At 36.2% G+C, this 22,106-nt stretch overlaps 2 long non-coding RNA genes across 4 annotated transcripts in view; one reads left to right on the top strand and one right to left on the bottom strand.

The window, feature by feature from the left end:
* LOC142027447 (uncharacterized) overlaps positions 1-22,106 on the bottom strand; it is an 84,880-nt gene that overhangs the window by 7,232 nt on the left and 55,542 nt on the right. The window lies entirely within an intron of this gene.
* LOC142027449 (uncharacterized) lies at positions 3,996-6,356 on the top strand. Of its 2 annotated transcripts, none has more exons than XR_012649137.1 (3): positions 3,996-4,199; positions 4,826-5,042; positions 5,997-6,356. It is a non-coding gene; the product is annotated as an uncharacterized LOC142027449 (long non-coding RNA). The 2 variants fall into 2 exon arrangements; XR_012649138.1 differs by having other exon boundaries at positions 4,729-5,042.

Raw genomic sequence — 22,106 nt, 5'->3', positions numbered from 1 at the left:
GGCAATTGCTCACCACCCGCCGACCGACACTCAGCCAGTCCCCGAGCGGCAATTCCCCGCCCCCCTTCCCAGTTCCTAAACTAGATGGGACGTCACATGGTATGGAACACACCGTTGGTCAGTTTGGGTCAGGTGCCCTGGCTGGGCATGAGAAGCTGAAAAATCCTTAACTATAGTCTAAACACTACTGAGCAACAACTGAAAACATCAGTGTTATCAACGTTCTTCACATACTGAACTCAAAACATAGCACTGTACCAGCTACTAGGAAGACAGTTAACTCTATCCCAGCTGAAACCAGGACAGGTACACTGCAGGGCAGTTTTAGATATATAGTGTGTTACTGTATTATTAGTGACAAATTACTGTGAGGCTTTTTGAGTATGTAGATAATACCAACTAAACAATAGACAATACCAAATAAAAAGTTGATAACTTGGATAAACATAAAAAAAAAAAAACAACAACTTTCCAGCCACCATCCCCCAAACCATCAGCATTTGTTTTTAATTTATAAACTTTGGTGGCAGAACATTGATCACATTGTGTCAAAGATTTAAAGAAATATCACTTTGAGAAGAAGGATTTAGTTGAAGAATGTACTTTGTTAACAAAGATGGTAGTAATAATGTATGGAGTGTAAAATATACACAGGGCATGGCTTCCAGCCGTTTGGCTTCACAGTTATTATGTGCACTGCGAAAGAATAAATGAATCTTTCAATTATGCAGGAAAACATTTTGGAGTCCATCAGTTACTCTTTCTGAAGGTGTAAGGAAAGTTTCCTTTCACAATTAATTCTGAGGTACATAATAACCTCTGCTGGGTAGATCCTAAACAATTAGAATGACTGGTGAATTTTGAGAGTGAACTTAAAAGTTAGTTCAAGAAAATTCATTACCTTTTCCTAGATATAACATATTCTCTGTCTTAAAATTTTTAGTTTTCCAGAAGGAAATACAATTTCAAGTCAGTAGTACAGTTAATATTATTTCAGTCTTCTGTTCTGATACTGATTTAAATCTAGGCAAGCATAAGTGAAAATTTTGGCTAATTTAGCTTTTAGGGGAAAAAAATATTTGGAAGAATTGTTTCAGGTCAGTGTGTACTAAAAAGTGGCTGTATTTTTCCAATTTCTGCCCTTCTGATTTTTTTCCTTCTTTATGTCAGATATTCTCCAAACTGCATTTGAGGGAAGTTCTTTAAGGCAGCTTTATAATTTTTACAATACTTTCGAGGGATCACATTTTCGATACGAAAGTAGTTCTGCTTCTTGGGCTATCTCTTGCACATGTGTGTAAACTCTTGACAATATAACCTGAATCCATATTTACACCTAGGAAGTGTACATGTCCAGAAAAAGAACAGAAAATGAAAATGGGGGCAAATGCAACATAACATTTGACTTCTAAAGCTTGGGTTGAAGAAGACCTTGTTCTGGTTTCACCACATCCCACTGGCTACAATACTCTTTTTAATGAGCAACTAGGAAGTTGATTTTTAAATGAAACATAAGGTCCTTCTGAATTTGGTAATTCCTTAAGACCCAGCATTTAATGAACAACACTGGGATTTAAATATGAAATCTACAAATTCTTCAAAGTGTTGAAAAAGCTTGGAATTGTCTGAATGAGACCTGATATGCCTAGGCAGATGGCAATCCTATTTGTGAACCTGCATTTAAAGGCTGTTATTTTGGCCATAAACACAAGTACAATTTACAAACAAGAACTTCTCTTGTTAACCTCCTGATACTTTTGCCAAGAAATTTTAGAACTGTAAGATAACAGAAAATAAGAGACATGATTTAAGAGGTTAAGCATCTCTTCAGTCTGCTCTGTAGGCTCCAGCCTGAGATACGAAGGTGGCTGCCAACCCACCAAAACATAGCAAAAGTTAAGCAACGAAATGAATTACAGTCTTTCTCCTAGGTGTTTCATTTCAGCAAATGGCCTGTATGTTGGAACAAGATACAAACACAATAATTATGCCTGTATGTAATGCAGGGCTGTATGCATGTTTGTATATATATGCCTTATTGTACAGTAAAGTGAACTTCTTGTTAAGCCATTATTTTTTCTATCTTTCCATCCAGATTTCACTCTAGAGGAAAAATGACAGGATTTAGCTCTCATACTGTCATTTCAGGAAAATGTTCCTGTTGGGAGAATGACCACTGTGGAATTTGGGTTTACCCAGTGAAAGAGAGCATAGACAATAACTGTTTTCCTTTCTTTGTGTTATTCCATCCAAATCCCTGGTATTTCTGCATTCATGTTATAGCACTACACCTGACCCCATCCTCCTATCTGAGGTGAAGCTGTTCACCACTACTATCTTCTTTTCATCACTAGTATCATTTTTTTGTCCTGTCTTGCTGTTAATAGTGCTCTTGGCTGCCCTTCTGCATTAGTCTTCACTGTTACACTATCAAAAGTTATTTTCTCAGTTCATGCAATTTAGTCCATGATTTGGCTGTTTATTTGCACTGCTATTGGAAGAAAAAAAAGTGCACTGGTGGTTCTGATTCTAAGTCCGGAACAGCATGAGCGGACCCCCAAGCTTCTAGGTAGCTGCTTTAAAGACAAATAACAAAAAAAGAAGATGGTAAAACTCCATAAAAGCTCACAGGTTTGTTCACATGGGTCTATTTATGGGATCGGGGTCCAAAAATTATGTAACTTTTGCATGTCCTTACAGATCATCTGTAAATAACTTCTCTTTGGCCAGGTGCTCCTTTTTTTTATTTTGGTTACCTGCATTAGTCGCATCACTACCATAGCACATGTTGGGGCTCTAAAGGCATAATAAATTATATTTCAGAACTGGGCACACTTGTACAAAATGCTAAAATGACTTGTCAAGGACCACAGAGGAAAAAAGAATGGAATTTGCATTTCCCACAATGTTTCCCAGTCCTTGAATCAGTGGTACATCTTTCTGTTTCACTGTTAATGTCAACACTGTGACTCATAAATTGTCCAATCTGTGGTCAGGCTTGAAAGCTTCAGTGATCAGAGCTGGGTAATTTGTAAAAGAAGAGAAACTTGAAGTATTCAAACAAACTTGCAAAAAAGGGGGGCTTTTGTCAACCATGAACACCATTTGTATTCATTGTGCATTCCTAATTATGCAACTGAACCTCCTTATAACAAATTTCTTCTGAGAAAGAAAGGTAACATACATAACTTTTCTGTAGATACAACATCCTGCAATGTGTGCTCAGCTACAGAGAACTGGGCTCAGAAAAACAGAAAAATTCCACATCTAGGATAAAACAGAATCAGTGGGAAAAAACATCACTGATATTAGGAAGGGTATGATTTTACTTTCAAATTTTTAACTCCGAGCAGACCATTTCACCCATTTTTCATGGGTAAAAATGGATAAACAGTTTTAGATATATAAATATAAAAATATTGTGTTTTCTGTAAGGAGTTCTGAGAAAAAGACAAAATAACAATGTTTAATAAATAATTACATAAAGACTGATTTGCCCCTCTCAAGGAATTAACTGACTTCCTGCCTTTTTAGCTAGATCAATACAAATTAAACCATTACATTTAGCTTATGCTGAAGAAATCTCTCCTGATCTTCCTGAGTTAAGAGCTTCTCCTGTGAACAGAAGGATGTTTGTCATATATTTCAAAGCTATTTAACATTGTTGTCTTAAAAGAATAATTTTCTTTAAAAAATATTTTATATGCCTTAAAGTCACTGTATTTTAATTGATTTTTTTGCTCATCGCTAAAGCTTACCTCGCTTGTTGGCACTTCTCTTCTCCCTGGAAAACTTTGACATACAATTTATTTATTGTAGTTTCACAGTTGTTTCTGCTTCATTTGTCACTAAGTTCTCCTTACACAAGTGCAGAAGTATGCAACAATGAAAAATAATGGCAGGAAAACACTTAAACAAACATTTCCAAGGCTGCAAGAGAGTTTGGTCTGGCATGAGAGAAAAGGATGAAAGTTCAGGTCATGGGGGTAAAATGGGTTCCTTATTTTTCTTCTAAACTGTTTTCCCCTCTTCTCAGGGATACCATAAAACAAAAGCTACTAGTAACATAAAACATTAAGCCACTGCTTCAGTAAATTTATGTACACCTGTATTCCAGGAACTGCTGCAACTAAGAAAGAAGCCACTCTTACTTTGTGAGGCCAAACTTCATCAAATTTTTAAGGAACGATGCAACTAAGGTAACTTGTAATAAAAATAATTTTGCAATTTTTAGTTCACTAAAACGCACCTCGAGCTCCTGACCGAGACAGGATCTGTTAGGTTTTGCTTTTGAAGTGTCTACAAGTTATGGTCATTTATCACATCCCCACTGAAAGCTCTCAGCTCTAAGAGGAAAAAAATTACCACTCACTTTGCTGAGTGTGAAGACAGATGACAGTTAGCAGTCCTCATTTGGGTACTTTGGGGGAAAAATCAAGGTCACTCACTTTAATCAGCTGTAGCAAATAGAGTTTGGACATTGATTTCAGCTGCAGGTTGCCTGCTTGCAGCTAGTGCAGGGGTCACCTGGCACCCAGGAGAAATGAGTTTCTGCCTGCACTTGCCTCCTCTTCCACTTCTTTCTAGTACAAAGCCAAACAAAGTATCTTAAAACTACTTAACTCTGCTTGACTGGAAAGAAACAGAAGTATTAAAGGTTAGAAAGATTTGAAAAACCCTTTTAGAAGTAACCATCTTATGCTTATCATTTACTGTCTTTTATTTCAGCCCAGAAACTAACTGTGAATGGGTTTAGGTACATGTTAGCAAGTCAAAAATGGATGAATGGGCAATTTATGAACAAATCTGGACTTCAAATTCACAGGCACACCTCTGTTGCGATATCTTCTGAGAAAGCACTTCAGCAGTGCATGGATCCCCTTAGTTCTCAGAGATGGTTCTGCACAGGGCTTTGCTGCCTTCCACGCTCTCCTGACTCAACAGAAAGCTCCCAGTTATTGCCTTCCTCTCTTTCCTCTTCAAGAAGAAGATAACGAACTTCCCATGGTAGGATATGCAAATGTGGAGGACCAGGCAAAATGGTATGTGGATGAGTGAGGAGCTGAAAACCAAGGTGAAATAGCCTTTTAATATTTTAAACAATATACATATAAAGATTCATGTGGCATTAGCCAAAAGCAAAACTATATTGATTTTTTTTGTGTGATTTTACTACTGTATTACACATAGTTTCCCTTTTGTGCAAAAGTCTGTTCTAAAAAGAAATTTGGGTCCAAAAATCAACACAAATATCTAGGCAGCTAAACACCCAGAGATGTACAGCTCTGACTCCAGTGGGACTTGCGTGCATAAAGACTGTTGCAGAACTGAGACATAGTACTTAGCACTGGAATGGTTAAGGACATATTGGGTATGTTTTGCAGTTGAAGCTGCCTAAATATGTTTGAATTATTAGTGAGTTAGCACAGAAAGCAGGAGAGGCTACTTAAGCATTTCTTACCCTGTTCAAGTTGTTTATCAAGTTCAGCCAAAGTTAAATGTTATGTTCAATGCACTTCAAGTTTTATAGGTGGTATGGGGATAGATACATGAAGGGTTGTGCTACTTCTGCTTGTATTCAGCAATTGCTAACCTTCTTTTGCTCATTATCTAAAGCTGGTCTCCATGGGTCTCAACTATTTGGGACACATACATTTAGCAACACCCCTATGTTAATATGGCTCTCCTGAGATCACAGCTGGGACACATAGTTTCTGTAGCTGCTTATGATTAGACTAAGACTTTTCTCTTTCCAGCTTTTACTTCTTATGTCACTGTAGAATCACAGAGCCTAGTTTTGCAACTTATGCCCACTTAAATTCTGGAGACATCTCAGGGAGAGGGTGGTTTCTTGATTTTGTTTATTTATTTTCTTTTAGTCCTTCTGTTATCGAAAGAGTTTTTACTGTAAAGACTTTTACACCACTGTTATTCCTGAAGGAATAACAAAGCAATATGTTCACATCTACCTTCTCTTGTTCTCTTATTGTGTAAAGGGAAGGTATATTCATCACTGCATTGATACCAGAGGGTACCATTTGTTTAAAGTTGCCGTCTAAGTTGCTCATACAACAGCTACTTAACCTGCTTCAGTTGAAATCTGCTGTGCTGCTGTAAACTGACTGAGTACTGGATATGCTTTGAATCCACTTATTTTAACTAAAAAAAAAGGATAAGGTGTACCAGGTGAGTATCTCCACCACCAGATCCAAAGGGTTGCACTTCCTGAGGGAGCCTTCTTTGGGGGACTAAAATTTCCTGCATTAACATAGCTAGATTTCAAAAAGGATGCCCAATTCCTGAAAGTGGGCTCCTAGGCCAGTACAGATACAACGAGGAGTCCTGGAATCCTCAGATTCTTTTCACAGGTGAAAGTCTTCCACAAATTTTTGTTCTTGACTTGCTGTATCTAGGTTTGACCTTCCTGCATCCAACATGCATATTTGTACATACATGCACAGTCTTTCAAACCGATGGTATTTCTCTGCTGCTGTAAGTGGTGCACTATTTTCTCTCTTCCATATGAGAGGAGGCTGTGTTACTTACTGTTCTTTGATTCCTTTTGCAGTATTCATCATGCCTGCCCCCAAAAGGCAAAGCCGTTATCTTGTGGCTGCTTTAGTGCAGCCAGTTTTCTGTCTCCCTGGTAGACAGGGTACACGTATACATCTGCAAATGTGTACAGATGTTGGTGTACTGAGTGAAGAGACATATTGAGTGTTTTCACATGGGGGTTGTCTGTACCTCCTGGCAGAGGACAAATCAGCAGAGGTGAAAGGCTATAAGAAAGTTCTCTGGTACTAAGTGAATTGGTGATGTTTCCTATTTAGTAAAGAAAAAGTATCTGCAATTCATATTGTTTAAACCTATTTATTACTTGCAAGGATTTTTCTTAGGTGAAGCTTTTAGTTTCATTCTGTTTAGTACTGTCCTTGCTAAGATCCTCCAAAAACTAGTTGATCCACATTCTTCCTGTTTCGATTTTCTGGAAAAATCTGAAGTCTTGATGCCTGTCATATCTTGAAAAACTATCGGAACATCACATGTGAAATAAAAAGGAAATTAGCACACATCTCTAATATCTGTCCCATTACCTTTTCAAATTTACATGCATGTTGGAAGAACAAGCAATTCAGATATTGCCTATTTCTGTAGTGTCCCTGACTTACAAGGCTGTGAGGGGGGGGATAGATAGCAGTGATGTTATCAACCTCCAACAATAATATGAAATTATATATACCAAAATACATAAATAATGTGGCAATGCTTTTTTCTCTCCACTCTTCTTTCACTATAAACTTTAGAACTAGCTAGACCATCTGTACTTTGACAAACAGACATTCATTTATTAATTAGCTCACAAGAGTGCTGTGGTCATATCTTCTGTCCCTGAAATCCAGCTCAGCTGGAGGGAGAGAGACACTGAAATGGTGTCAATGAAGCACATGAACAGGAGAGTAAAACCAGCTGTTCAGGGTACAGCCCACTTTGCATGGAGAGCAGTCTGACATATAGTATATACCAGATCAGTTCCCCCAGTTGTTGCATTAGATGCATAAAAAAACTGAAGAAAGGCTGAACTGCTCTCCAGCTCCTCTCCTCCTTCCCTTTTTATCACCCAGCTGTGAGAATTCATGCAGACAGTTTTATTTATGTAGAGTTATTCCTGTTTTGTGGGATAAAGCTCTTAGCATGTCACAGCCTCCTAATGGGTGATACTTTGCAGTTAGGGAATTTAGTCAAAATTCTTTTCTGTCTTCCTCTCTCCTTTCCCTCCTCCCTTGTCTGTCTTGACCTTTATAATAGATATATCTGAAAAAACCTACAAAATAATTGCTGAAAACTTCCTTTCTTTTAAGGTTTAGTACAGTCATTGCAAGAAAGTATGTGTAATATATATATTGATATAATTTTTAATATGTTGCATATATTTTATAACTTTTGCATGATGTTGATATTTCCTGTGTAACGGGTGGCCACATGTGGTGCATATGCACTACCACGCTGACGGCTTATTGACACTCAGATTGTATAGCTGGTAACTGATACTTTAAGAAATAAACAAAGATACTCTTCATCCTATCCATTCTTCTATTTACTGGCACTGCAAATGTGCAAGTACTAGTAAGTATTAAATCACTATACTGGTGTAGTATGTAGTTCTCTGCAGAAGTACATGATGACTTTCAAAATTCACTGCAAAAATCACTTTTAAAAAGGAATGCAATTTAATCTAATGTAAGACAGGGCTAGTCTCACAGTTGAGTTTGTAGGTGTTGAATTTATTAATGATTTTTATTGATTTTTGAATTGGTCTGTTTCTTTTTTAAAAATTTTATTTTTATTTTTAGTTCCTTCTGTCTTCAGTACCGGCGAGCACTTTCTCAGCTGGCTTATGGCTGAGCAGGGCTCTAAGGAGAGACCTTGACGCCGTGACAGCAGCCAGAGCTGATAGTTGCTCCTACCACTTCATAGGCTGGTCACAGCCTACAATGGAGGATTCAAAGAGATGCAGTGAAAGCTCTGTATCTGTAACAGATTAAAAGAAAAATCTTGAACACATAGCACTGCTACCAGTTTGTGTGATTCTTATTGTTAATGTTGCAACATTTGTTTCTTTGTTTTTCCTAAAATCCTAACTACTGAATCTTGTGATTGAATGAAAATTTTAACTCAGAATATAAATTTCTAACCCTCATTTTACCACCACCCCTCCATATCTTCTCTCAATCTCCTCAAATTCACATCCTCTAGGATGTAAAAAAAAAAAAATCATTTAAAAGCAATTTTTCAAATCTATGTATTAGCTGATAGGAAAATATTAACTATATTAAAGGTCGTATCTTTAGACCCTCCTCATGAATGTTTTCTATCATAGTGGTCTTAGATTTTAAATATATTATAGCACTGAAAAGTTATATTTGTATTGCACATGTGTGGTTAATGTAGTTGATGGTTAGACCATGAAAGAATGAAGGACACGAATCAGTGAAGGGTGTAAATGATATTGTGTATGTCAGTACTGTTAGTTCCGCTTTTTGAAACTGGTAGAAGCGTTTGTGAACAACAATCCATAATAATGACACTTTCTATCATTAACTGAGAGAGCTGAGAATTTTAACAAGTGGAAATTTACTCAATTTAATTAATAAATTCCTAAAAAAATGTCATAAGCATTTATTTGATACAGATTGGGAAAACAATTGGAGTTCCTCTAGCCTCAGAGTTTGCATAATTGTTGTACTCCGTACAGAGTTTCCCTCCATAGGTAGCTTCACTAAAATCACAGGCTTTAGAGGAATTTTTTCCTATAAATCTCTTAATTGCTTCACTATTGAAGCTGCAGACACAGAACTTCAGAACTCCAACAGGTTTAGTGACAGTGAATTTGCAAAAAGTATAGAGTCTTCAGTACAACTTAGAGCACCAAGTCAAACTTTGATAGTTTAGAAATACATTGACTTGAGTTTGGTTTTAGACTGTGCAAATTTCAAAGGAACATATTTCTATTAGGCATGACTTCTCTTTGTTTACTGTCTATTCAATCTGTCTTTTAATTTGTGCATAGTTCCTTTGTGGTTCTCTATCAGATCAGAGAAGCTCTTTAAACTCTAGATTACAGACTGTGCACCTGGTCTTTGCAGAGCAAGTCTTGAAAGTGATAAAAAACTGCAAAACATAAGGCTTGGGTTTGCTGCTCTATCCTTTCTTGGGGGGAGGGGGGGGCAGGGAGGCAGGGCAGGGAAGGCCCAGGCAGGAGGGGGGAGGGGGGAAGGAATGAAGGTCTTTTGCCAAGTTCAGAACAATTGGTTGAATTTGATTGTTGAATGCTAAATTACTGTAGTACTTAATTGCCACATCCTGGAATAACTCTTGAGTATACAGTGGAATAAAGATTTTTAGTCTTATGGTTTGTTAGTGGAAGGTTTTTTCGTTGATTTTTTTTTTCTGTCCTTTTTTTCTTTTCTTTTTGGCAGAGTTCACCTTGATAAATTCTCTTCCCTCCTTACAGCTAAGAACAAAAATATTTTAGAAGTGAACACTGAACTCCTTTGCCTAGCCAAAATCTTGCAAAGGAGCTAACAAAGAAGTCCACTATTTCCTTCCAGTTCTTCAGCTGGTGTCTGGCAAGTCTGTAATCCAGTAATAACCTAAAAATCCCAGTGAAATGAGAGGTCAGTACCTAGAAAAGGATAGAGCTTGGCTACCACTTCTTAAATGACCCTGTAGGCTCCAGAACATCTGGGAAATGCCAAAATAAAGGGTTCTGCCATCCCCCAAAACAGTCGTTAAGTGTGGGGCTGGGGAAGATTAAAACAGTAAAAAGCCATGGAACACAGAAGGAATACACCTGATTCCCTTTCTTTTTCTTCCTTTCTTACTTTGCATGTCTTCCTTTCTCTCTCTCTGTCCCTTTTTCTAAAGTAGAGAAATGTAGTAATGTGATCAGAAAACTTAAGTAAATAGTACTTCAAAAAGATTTTAGTTCTAGGGTTGAGTGAAGATTTAGTAAAGAAGATATGATATTTTGTGTTATGAGTTCACCCCATTAGCATCATATAATGCTGTGGAATCTGCTATAAACCAGCATTCTAATCCATAAGATAAATACTTTCTAGTTCTGTAAGCAATATTGTGAATGAGAACATGCAGCTGAAACAAATGGTGATAAAACTCTTTTTTCACCAGGTCATATCAGCATGAAATATGTGTTCTGTCATTTATAACAATAAAGGGGTTTATTATTAAAGAGTTGTTTATTCACACACATTACAATTTTATATAAAAATCACAAAAATTTGGCTTAAAAGAACAAATAACATTTGCAAACACTATGCAGCTGTTAATGTCCATTTATCATTGTGTTTTGTTCATTACGTGGCAGCCAGAGATTTGCTCTCCATGGGCTTTGCAGAGGTCAACAAAAGTCTTTCTTATGATTTCAAAGGCTCTATTCCTGTCCCTAAAAAGAGCTTGACATCTTTCAGGACAGAGTCCAATTTGCTAATACCAAACTATTCTGTACAAATACATATTTCAGATGTGTTTTCAGATGAGGTATTATATATATATGAATGTTTATATATAATGCTAAAGATGGAAATTCTTATCCATTTTTGGTTCTGACTTTCTTGTGGACTCTTAAAAATCTGTCTCCCATATCAAACACCATTTCAGAGTTTGGGCTTTATTTTAATGATTTATTAGAATGGTATAGTAAAGCAGTAGGATCAATTGATTATATGGTTAAACAACTTCATTTGTATTTCATACTTCTTTTCTTTTGGAAAAGATCTAGTACGGTGGAATGACTATGTGTGATCTCAGTTTCTTTCAAAACTGGAGAAATAATAATGTGGCAAAGGATTTATCTAGCTATAATAGGAAACAACAATGAAACAACTGATTTTATTTTCCAGATTTCTTTGACAAGAGTCTGTGAATGTGCTTGTGTGTATATGCAAAATAAACACTATTATTTTTAGAGGTTACTTGCAAATGAGAGAGACTCTGGGGTTTTGTTTAGGAAGCAGACAGAACTTTTTTTTTTTTTTTTTTTTTACTCCTCATATTTAGGAATATCAGGTTATATTAACTTTTTCTTTCTTATTTTGCCTTGAGAGCAGGAAGAACTAGAGTGAGACATTTCACAGTTGTTGTTTTTTTTTTCCCAGAAAGAAGAAAACATGTAATTTGAAGGTGCTCACTTGACTGTGACCTCTAATTTCAGCGGAGAAAAAAGTGAATTTCCAATTTAGATATTAAGTAAGGATTGTTTTTTTCAGACGGACTTGGAAACTGGTGGAGTCAGTTGTTTACATGGAAATAAAGGTTACATTTCTTTCACAACCTCACACTGAGTATGTGTAAGTCTATATGAATTGTTTTGAGAAGAATTCTAGTATAAACTGGTTAGCATTTTCACAGAACTAAAGCAACCCAGGGGAAGAAGGAAGCTTTTCTCCTGTGTAATCATGTTCTCTGTCTTCTTGACCTTTGTTCATTTAGCCTATCAGGGCCCAAACTTTTCCATATTATAATGATTTGCAGCATTTTCCATCTCTTCTGAGTTGTTGTTTCATTTTGTCAAGTTCAGTCGTAAGTCCTGCAGAGAGTGTTAAAGATGAGCTTTACATTTAAACCACTACAAGGAATACCTCCCCAAGGAATTACACACATACATTTCAGTCTAATGCTGTTGTCCAAGATAGTCTTCATCAACTTCTAAGATTTCTACCTGTGCCACTGTTTTAACTTTTGAAGTGACTTGGCTCATTTGTTTGACTACTAGTGAGTGAATTAACATAGTAATGACCTAATTTTGTAATAAACATTTGGATACTATGACATACAACAGCAAGACTGTCTTAAAGCCAATAAAAAAGTTTCCTGAAACAAAAATTATAATTTCAACAGCAGTTAGTTTTCCAAGATGTACCTCTTTCTAATTATGACTGTTACTGGAAATCTAGGGAATAAAATAATAGATATGTTATTTTATATAGCAGAATGAAAATAGACCTAAAATATTAATGTCCTTCAACTTTCAAGAGTACAGAGCAACAGCTTGATTTGTTTGATTTAATTCAGTTTTTTTTAAATACATCATTAAACAGTTCAACATTAATTTTCTTCCAGCTATAACAGGGTGAGAAAACTAGCTTATATTTTTCTCTGATTGTTATTCATCTTTTTTAAGAAATGATCTACTGCTCTACTTGAGATACAAAGTTTGTACGAGGACAAGCATAACTTTTGTTCCAGATTGAGTTTTATTCCAAGTATGTGACTACAGTGATGTAAAGCACATAGGAATATACAACTTTGATTAACATTTACAGATTTTTTTTTAACATACACATATCTTATATTTCCATACTCTACATTTTTCAGAGTTTTACATGCATTATTCAGTATTCCTTCAATAAGGCAATGGAGGGAACAATCAGTTTCTTTGTTGAACACCATTTAATCTGGAATTCCTAGAATACTATTTTTTAGCACTGTGTTAGAATGTGTTGTAACAGATGGCTCTAGAAATACTTGAAGAACATACTTAGAGTAAAACTGTTCTTCAAAGAATATACAAATACTATATTTTGATGGGCAAAGCAAAATAATTTACTATTTTAAAAATACATACGTACTAACATTCATGACCACAATTAATCAAGTTTATGTAAGAGTTTTAGTGTAACTAGAGAATATCAGTCATGTTTATAAATCTCATGCTAATAGCATTCCTTAGTATTCCAGTTCTTTTATGTCCCTGCCTTGAAGTCTTTATTCTTGCAAACTTCTCGCTCATGCTGCTTTGTACTCGTGAGTGAAACATTAGCAATGAACCAGAATAAATACACTCAAGTTCTGTCCCCCTTACGCTGATTTTTTTTTTAATTGCCCTTCAGTTTTAGTTCTTCTTGAGACTCCAATGAACTGCAAAAGCTTTGAGATTATTTTTCTAGTTTCTTTTTGAAAGGGAAGGTACTTAACATTTTATCCTACTGTTTATGAAACACCACTATATTCTGAAATGAAGTATCTCACATTACATATGTGTTTATAATATTTCGGCTTTACATCCAAGAAGTCTCCCAATGTATTGTCAGATGTCTGTGTGCTCTGGAAAGTCCAAGTCCTGTACATGCTTGACTTTGCATCCATAATTATGTTCTTAGTGACATAATGGTGTATGTGCACATTTAAAGATTTTTTAATACTGAAATGTAATGCTGAAAAAATGATCCTACTTTATTATGCTACTCGCTTGTTGATAGTCTCACATAAAATGGACAGACGAAAAAGCCAACAAGCTATTTTCACCACTTCTTTCATGATGCATCTAATCAATCTCAAACTATTCATCAATGTAAACAGTAATTTTTAAATCAGTCTTTTAACAGATCTGCAAAAAACTTCATCAGATGTATACAGCCTTCCTTGAATTTAATAGGTTCATGCTGAAAAAAATGATGTGGCCATCAAAGACACTATACCTATAATAACAGGGAATTTCAAAGGAACACTGCTGCTTCGATCTCTGATTCAGAAGAGTACATTATACGGTATTGCAGAGTTATACCTAACAGTTCTTAGACCTTTTAACTAGGTTCATTGCAACTTGAGTAATTTCCAGTATCACTGAAGCACAGCAGAGAGTATTCAGTAAGTACTCAGTACCAATCTTGGAAAATGTCCTCAGGAAGTGGCTATTAATAATATTTTTGATGTTACAGCTCTGAGATATTAGTATGTGGTCTCAAATTCCTATGAATTAGAAGTTTTAAATGTAAATGCGCTTGCTTGTTACCTGGCTCCTACTGCTAGTATCTTGTAACTTATGTTAGAAAAATTCCCCTTTTGTTGTGAAAAAACTGTAAATTGTGGTATCATTAATACATATATAAAATATGTGAAATTCACTGTCTTCAGAAGTATTTCTTTAACAAGGAAAAATGACTTTGTAAATAACTAGGTAAGCCCTGTCCTCGTAGTCATAACAAACAGATGGAAATAAAAATATGTTTCTAATAACCATGTCTTCACAGTGCGATTACAGCAAGACACAAAACATTGTAAACAACATTTTTATCTGCCAAAGCATTAATTTGGAGTGATGCTTTTCTTTTATAACAGATGACCCCAACAACATGCAAAGCAGCAACACAAATTTGCTCCTCATATTTGCTTTGCATATTAGAGATGTCATCAACTACAACTGGAAAAAAAAAAAAAAACAACAAACAACAAAACGGAGAACAACAAACAGCCTTTGTTACTCCAGATTTTGGTATTTAAATGATGGAAATAATAATTTTAAACAGCTTGGTTTTAAAATGTATTTTAAAAGCATTTATTAGTGCTTCTAATAACTTTTGCATTTTAGAACAAAAATACTCTAGCTTATCTTAAAATTAAATTTAATAGTATCTTCTGCCTGAAGATCCAAAGCCACTTTAAAAGTATAGGAATACAAAACATCATGCACCTTTCCAGATAGGTAAGGCAGCAGCTGACCCTGGAAATACTAGCACAGGTTGGGGAACTCAAGCAAATGTGCCCTGCATTCAACCACCTCCAGTGTCCCTGTTGCACATCCCCTACAGCAGGACCTCAGTATGGAAACAACCCCAGGTGCTTGGGCCAGAGGCTCATAGGCCCAGTTCAATTTATTAGTGCATTCTCTGCACTGCAGGGTATTGCTGGGAAAATTGATAAGGATGAGAAAGAGATGATGGCCACAGCAAGAAGAAGGGAAGAAAACAAACAAGAAATGGCAGAAGCCCATGAGCAGCTATTGAAGATTGCTTATTTTCTCAGGTTACAAAAATGGCTGGAAAACAGTGCTGTAAGGCTACTTGCATTTATCTTTGTTTTGCATACAAGGGAGGTCTGAATACTATCACCTGGGAAGTACTGACTGTGCAAACTATTTGATATGATGCTATTTCAAAGGACAGGTAATCACAAGCATATTCTCTGAAGGTGTAATTACTGAGTACATTAAGAAATTCGCATATTTCTTTTTGATTTCAGTTGTTCAAAGTGTAAAAAACAAACAAACAGGCTAAATGGACCTTGGACATTGAATATTAGCATCTACTTTAAACATATTTAGAAGTTATGAAATTAAACATTGATTGTGGTCTATTTATGCTGCCAAATGCAATAAAAACTTTCAGCAGTGCTTTATACAGGACAAAAATCACAGTAGGAAGTTGCTAGATACTTATGTCTGAAAATTATTAATTATTTCTTAGTCTTCATTTTTACTCCTGGTTTTCAAAATCTGCAGTTACAAATATAAATCAGTTGCTCACGGTAGGAAAGTGTTGCTTGCCAATGTTTTCTGAATTCCTTTTAATAGCATATTTCTGCACATATGTATTTTCAAATGATTGGGATTTCAGCTGTGTGAAAATCGGCACACTTGTGGAAAAAAAGAAAAAAATTTCAAAGTGTTTTGGTTTGGCATATAGAATGAATGTAAAAGAACTGCTGAAATGGTGCATTATGAATCTAGTCTCCCAGTAAACTACAGGAAATGTGTATGTTAAAATCACATAGGAATTGGAGTGGGGAGATCTAATATATAGTAACAGATAAAAAATACACAGGAGAGAGCTTAAATGTACCTCATTTGTACCCACACAAGGCACAGTGGAGTCTCAGATAAATCTGTGATTCTATATCCTAACAGACCAGCTAACTAAATAATTTAAGGTATTTTCACCTTTTTGCTTATGCATTCTCCTGCATATGCATGAGAATTCTTATCAAAGAATGTATACCAAGGTAAACTCATTTCAAAGTAAAATGAAATGACTCATGAAAGTGAATCTTCTCATCAAATGTAAATACTGAAACATAATAAAGGAAAGAAAAATTTCTTTACAGGCTGCTTGGGATGGGACACAATTTCTAAAGAGTTCTACGACCTTTCCCTGTAATACTATGTAATACAGTTTTCACTGCAAATTTGAGTGAACTTCTGTCTGCTTTGCTCAGGCAGAGTTGTGAAATAGCCAAAGGCACAGCTACTAGCTCCAAAATAAGGTGGCCAGTTTTCACCGTGCAGGCTGAATCTACAGACTCAGTGCCTGCAGCACATTTGCTGTTGCAGTCTATCCATGCAGCCTGCAGACCAGGGCAGGACATTTACAGGGGCCAGGGGAATTGCTGGGTTGTTCTGCAAGCCCTTACCTGCTCCTGCAAATTTTTCTGAACTACGTGATTATATTTCTACATGTTCTTATTGCCTTTACATTTGAAATTATCTCTCTGAAGAAAAACTGATTTTTGCTATGCCAGCTTGTCCACAGCAGGCTTGAGTACTATCAAGCACTATTAAGTGCCCAGGTGTGGACACTGAGGCTTTGTGTGTATTGCTAAATAAAATAAACTAGGGCCTATATTCTGGCTCCAAAGCCAAGTAGCAAAGCCTGGGTTGAATCCACACATATAAACTTTCCTTTTCGTGTCTGCAGCTAAATCTCCTAAACCAGGACAGTCACACTGGAGTCTTCAAAGTCGGAATAGTTCCTGGAGTTTTCTATCCCCCAAATTATGCCTGAGAAAGCACAAGCTGGCCTTGCAGACCAGAGCAGGCAGGCACAGGATAGAATTCACACTATCTCTATATTAGAACACAAACCGATCTTTTTGCCTTTGGCCTCTTTACAAGCTTGCAAGATCCTGGTACAGGACTCACTCAAGGCTGGCCCCTACTGAAATCGAGACTGTGTGGAAAAGGTAATTTGCCTGCTAATTTACTCCTTTCTGGCAATGAGTTGTTGTAGTGCTGTGTCGATCTTATTCTCAATGATCATCTTGTTGGAAAGAAAAGTCATCTGTGCCTACTGAAATGCAAATATATAATGGAAGAGAATAAATTCTTTTCTGGTGGTAAAGCAGACTGGCTTATTTCTACAGCTTATACTTCAATTCCAGAAGGACTGATCTAGTTACTAGTTCATGGTAGGAATGGTTTCCCAGGTAAAGCTGATCAGATAGGCCTCAATTCTATTCCTTTAGCAGGTCTGTAGCTTTAAATTTGTAGATGATTTCATTAATGTCAATGGGACTCTTCACATTTTTAAAGTTACAAAGATATAAGGTAGTATCTTCAGAATATGCTTAAACTCTACCCCTCCCTTCACTTTTGACAGTTTTCAGTTGTACTTTGATAAGAGGTGCATATTTGCATTAACACTTCTTGAGATAGTCACTCTTACATGAAAAAGAATATTGTGTCCTCCATGCCTCTTAATTTGCATCTCATATTTAAGATACATTAGCCTTCTCTTCTATTGAAAACATAGCATGTGATCTGGAAGTCATGAGCAAAAAGCACAAAATATCAGACAAACTATAGAGTGAGTGCTGTACAAATACTTTTGTAGAAATGGAAGGCATCTGTAAATATTTCTGGAAGAGAACAAAAACACAACATGTGACAGAGAATTTATACAGGATGACATTCTGAGCAGGTCTAATAAGAATAACCTCTCTTCAACAAGAGACATGCTATTGCTGTGAATTGGTTTATAACCATTTATAATTAATAGCCATTTATAATTGTTGTAGTTACTGGTGCTGATTTCATTCAAGTGCAAGTTGTGGAAAGCACTGGCACTCCTTTTCAATCCAAAATCATTGGTTTAGATAGCATTGAATGGATTTTTACTTGTCTTCGCATTTTATGCACTGAAATCTTCCTCCAAACAATATGTAGGTATTTTTTTTCTTCATCTTGAGGACTGCTTAACAGTTTGGGACATTAAAAATATCTCTAGGCACATTTTTAGCCTGGTTTCCTGAGGAAACAAGGCTTAGGCAGTCATGCTGTCTGTGTGTCTGTGTCTCTCTCACTAGTACCCTGGAGTCCCTTGGACAGTTTCAACAAAACTTGACAAAGACATTGAGTTTTCAAAGATATTAAGCTCTTTCAACTGGCCTGCACAAAATATTGCCCAGGGGCCTCATTCAGGCTCCAGAGCTGTTTGTTTGATCCATCAGAGTTGAGTTGTTCTGTTTAGGCTCACCCAGCAGCCAAGAAACAGCAACCAGCCGGGCAGTCAGCTCACGGAGAGCTGCGATTTTCACCAAGCCACAGTGCATGCTGTTTCTTGCTGGGCTGTCAGGCCAAGAAAAGATAGATAGGAACATGATGGGTTCTGGGCAGGCACATGCAGAAGTAAAGATATGGCTGTGTAGGACTACAGAACACTGGGTTTCAACCATTTTATAAAATAAATATTAAAAAAAAAAAATCAAGAACAAAGCCTCTATAGCATTATTCGTCCCTTGTCAATGATGAAACAAAACACAGGGTTCAATATTCACTTGCTAGCTTCCATAGTTCTCAAAACTATCTGCACAATATATCTGTTAGGAAGCAAAAATTATCTAAAAGCTACAGGAACCTACACGCACATCCAAAACACACATGCATGTGCATCTCTCTCTATATATGCATACTTGCATATGAATGCACTAATCCTGTAACCTTCATAATCTGATGCACATAGTCTATATAAAGAACCTCAAATTCTGTGTTCTCGTTATTTCCAGTGCAGTTAGGCAACAGAACACTCATTTGTTAATTCACTCGTAGATGGTGGAGCAGAGTATTTGACCACTAAGATTAGGGTCAAGCCCACCAATTTTACTGTAAAGCTTACTGATTTGGTTTGTATAAATAAGATTTTTGGATAAACTATGTTATTTGTCACCAGCAGGACGCACATTACATAATTACAAAGTGAGCTGCAAGTAAGCTTCGCAAGAGCAATGGTGTCACAGAAACATTCTAATAGTTCTAGTAAGCAGCTCTGTTTCAGAAAAAAAGTCAGAAACTATTTCACAAATTTCTTTCATTGCCAAAAATCTATCTTAAAATGTGTTAACCATTTGCCTTTACTCTTTACCATGAACTGCTGTCTGTCTTTGGTTAAGAACTAAGTGATTGGAGCCAAATGTTTAAGGCAACAATTTAATATTTTTGTTTCATTTCATGAAAAGTCCATATTAAAAATGAAGAAAAAAAATGAAGGGAAGGAAAAAAAAAAGCATTCGGAGGGCACAGCAGAGTGGACAGCAAATGTCCCGTAAGTAACGCCAGCAGGCAGGAAATAACATATATTAAATTCAAAGCAGCCATTCGTGTCTTCAGTCTCTCCAAGAATGCTAGTACAAATCCAGCTGGCACCTCAGGTAGGTTCTCCAGCCACATCTGCCTGACGCATTTGGCTGTGTCTGATGCTTTTTTTTTTTTTTCCTTAAGGAAAGGTCTAAATGCTGAGAAAAGTATAATTCATTTATTTCAGGATTTCAAGGAACAGATAATCCACCACGTGGCAACATTTCTCCTCATCAGCTTTTTCCTACTGTTGTAATGCTGAGCAGGAACAACTGAACAGCTATGACTGCCATGCTTCATATTATTGAGAGAGGCATGGCTGAACTTCCATCATGTGTTTGCACTGTGGTTTTCCTTATCCAGCAAGATGCCCAGTTATTAGCTTAAAGAAATGCTAATTTCTTGCTGCTGCACCTAGAAAGCCCTGAAGCAAAGATAGTAGTACATCAGCAAGCTTAATAGGTGTTAGTTCTGACCATATAAAGCACTAGCTGGTTAGCATCATGTTGGTCCAAAACATTTTTATAAGATACTAGAAATCACTTTACATCACAAATTATTTGGCCAGATCCCTCCTTCATTTAATTCTGTTGACTTTTGGCTTAAAATCAGGATGGATTTGGATAACTGGCTAGAAATGGGCTGTAGCTTCAACATGCGAATCTAAATTTTCAAATGCCTCTAACTTGGAAGTGGAGTTTTGTTACAAGCTGTCTTTCTTTGTAACAGCAGGACAACATGGGATTATGGAATTTAAATGCTTTATATTTTGGTTATACGTTTTTCAGCTCGTGAAAGTACAAGCTATTTGTCTACTTGAAATAAACATCTTTTGTGTATCTGCCTGCATGCAGCCACCCTGGAAAACTGTATATAAATTCCCAGTTCAGTTTGAGTTACAAGTGTCTATGTGAAACCTCAAAATTAGAATACTCTATTGCACAAAAAAAGAACATTAGAAATAAAGAAATGCATTATTCAATCTCTTTCTTTATGTCTGCACAGCATCAGGCAAACAACCAGCTCTCAATAAACCATAAGAAATAACAAATAAGCACAGGAGAGTACAACTGAAATAATCCCAAAGAATTAAGGCCAAGTAATTACAGCTTTTTAGATATATTGACCATAGAGGAGTGTTTTCCTTGAGGGAACCTGAGGTTAACCATATGGCATACTGACCTAATCTTCAAAAGTACAAGAATGAGAGGCTTTTTATGAAGCATGGCATTGCTATCCACATCTGTGACTCAGGAGAAAAAATTATGTAGCTCTGTATATAATTTGGTAGTCTTTATTAATAAATGTAGTTATGCAGGTTAATATGACGGCAAACATTCAAGTATAATGTTTTAGGATATAAACTGAGCAGTGATGGAGCCAGGAAATCAAGTCCCCTATGTAGAACAGTGACTCATTGCAGTATGAATCATTTATATCTAAAAGCAGAACTGGTGCTATTGTGTTTTGCGTTGTGTCAATATTTCCATGGTAAGTCATTGTTTTCAGGGCTTCTATCCATGGAAAATGGATTTTTTATTAAAACTGATACACAAAACACCAGGCCAACAGCACAAATATTAATTACTGTAAGTAATAGGTGTTTTCCTATGCAAAAGCAATTTAGGTCATTTTTATAGATGTTCAAGACAAATTTGATTTTCAAGTGAAAATTTGAACCATATTTAGATTTTTTGAACTTGAGAAGAAAAAAATCTATGTATTCAAATGTATCTCATTATTTAGCTTTTATATTTTTGTTCATTCTTTCCACTATGTTTTCTCCCAATCCTTTCTACTTTGCACCACCGACTTGTTTGCTTCATGATTTGTTTAGCTACAGGTGTAAACCCAGTGGACTTCTGAGGGCCTGATTCTTTGGTCAAAACCAGCAGACTTTGAGTTCCCTGTGTGTTTCTTGTAATTGGAATTATATTTATGGTTGATTTCCTAAACATTTCATAACAGATATAATGAAAATCTGGGCTACAAATATAAATGTTCTTAGTCCACAGGTTTTGAGCAAACCTTCATGATCAGAGCAAAATCTTTCTCAGTAATGACAGTACGTGAATAGCTCTAGATTTGCCAGACATTTTGAACCTAGGTTTCATTGTTTTCAGGCTGGCATATAACTGGGATAACTAGAAATTCAGGTTTGACAAACTGCTACTCCTTAGCAAAATTAGAGAGATGGAGGTGGAGGAGATTTTTCTGTCCAGTTTCAGGATAAACTGGACATTTCTATGTAAGCTACTTACCCATGTATTAAACAACAGTAATATATCTGTATAATTTGAAGAATTTCCACCATGAAATGATTTTTTTTTCTTAACTCCTTTTCTCCAGATTTCAGTGCTTTGGGCTCTTGTATCCATGCATTTCACTACCAGGCACCTACCCTGAAATAAGTAGGGGCTGTCTGACACAGTTTGGTGAAGGTGGGGGAATTTAATAAATGTTG

Source organism: Buteo buteo, chromosome Z, assembly GCF_964188355.1.
Source record: "Buteo buteo chromosome Z, bButBut1.hap1.1, whole genome shotgun sequence".
NCBI classification, from domain to species: domain Eukaryota; kingdom Metazoa; phylum Chordata; class Aves; order Accipitriformes; family Accipitridae; genus Buteo; species Buteo buteo.
Note: the sequence above shows the minus strand (reverse complement) of the source record. Positions and strands in the feature narration are given on the sequence as shown.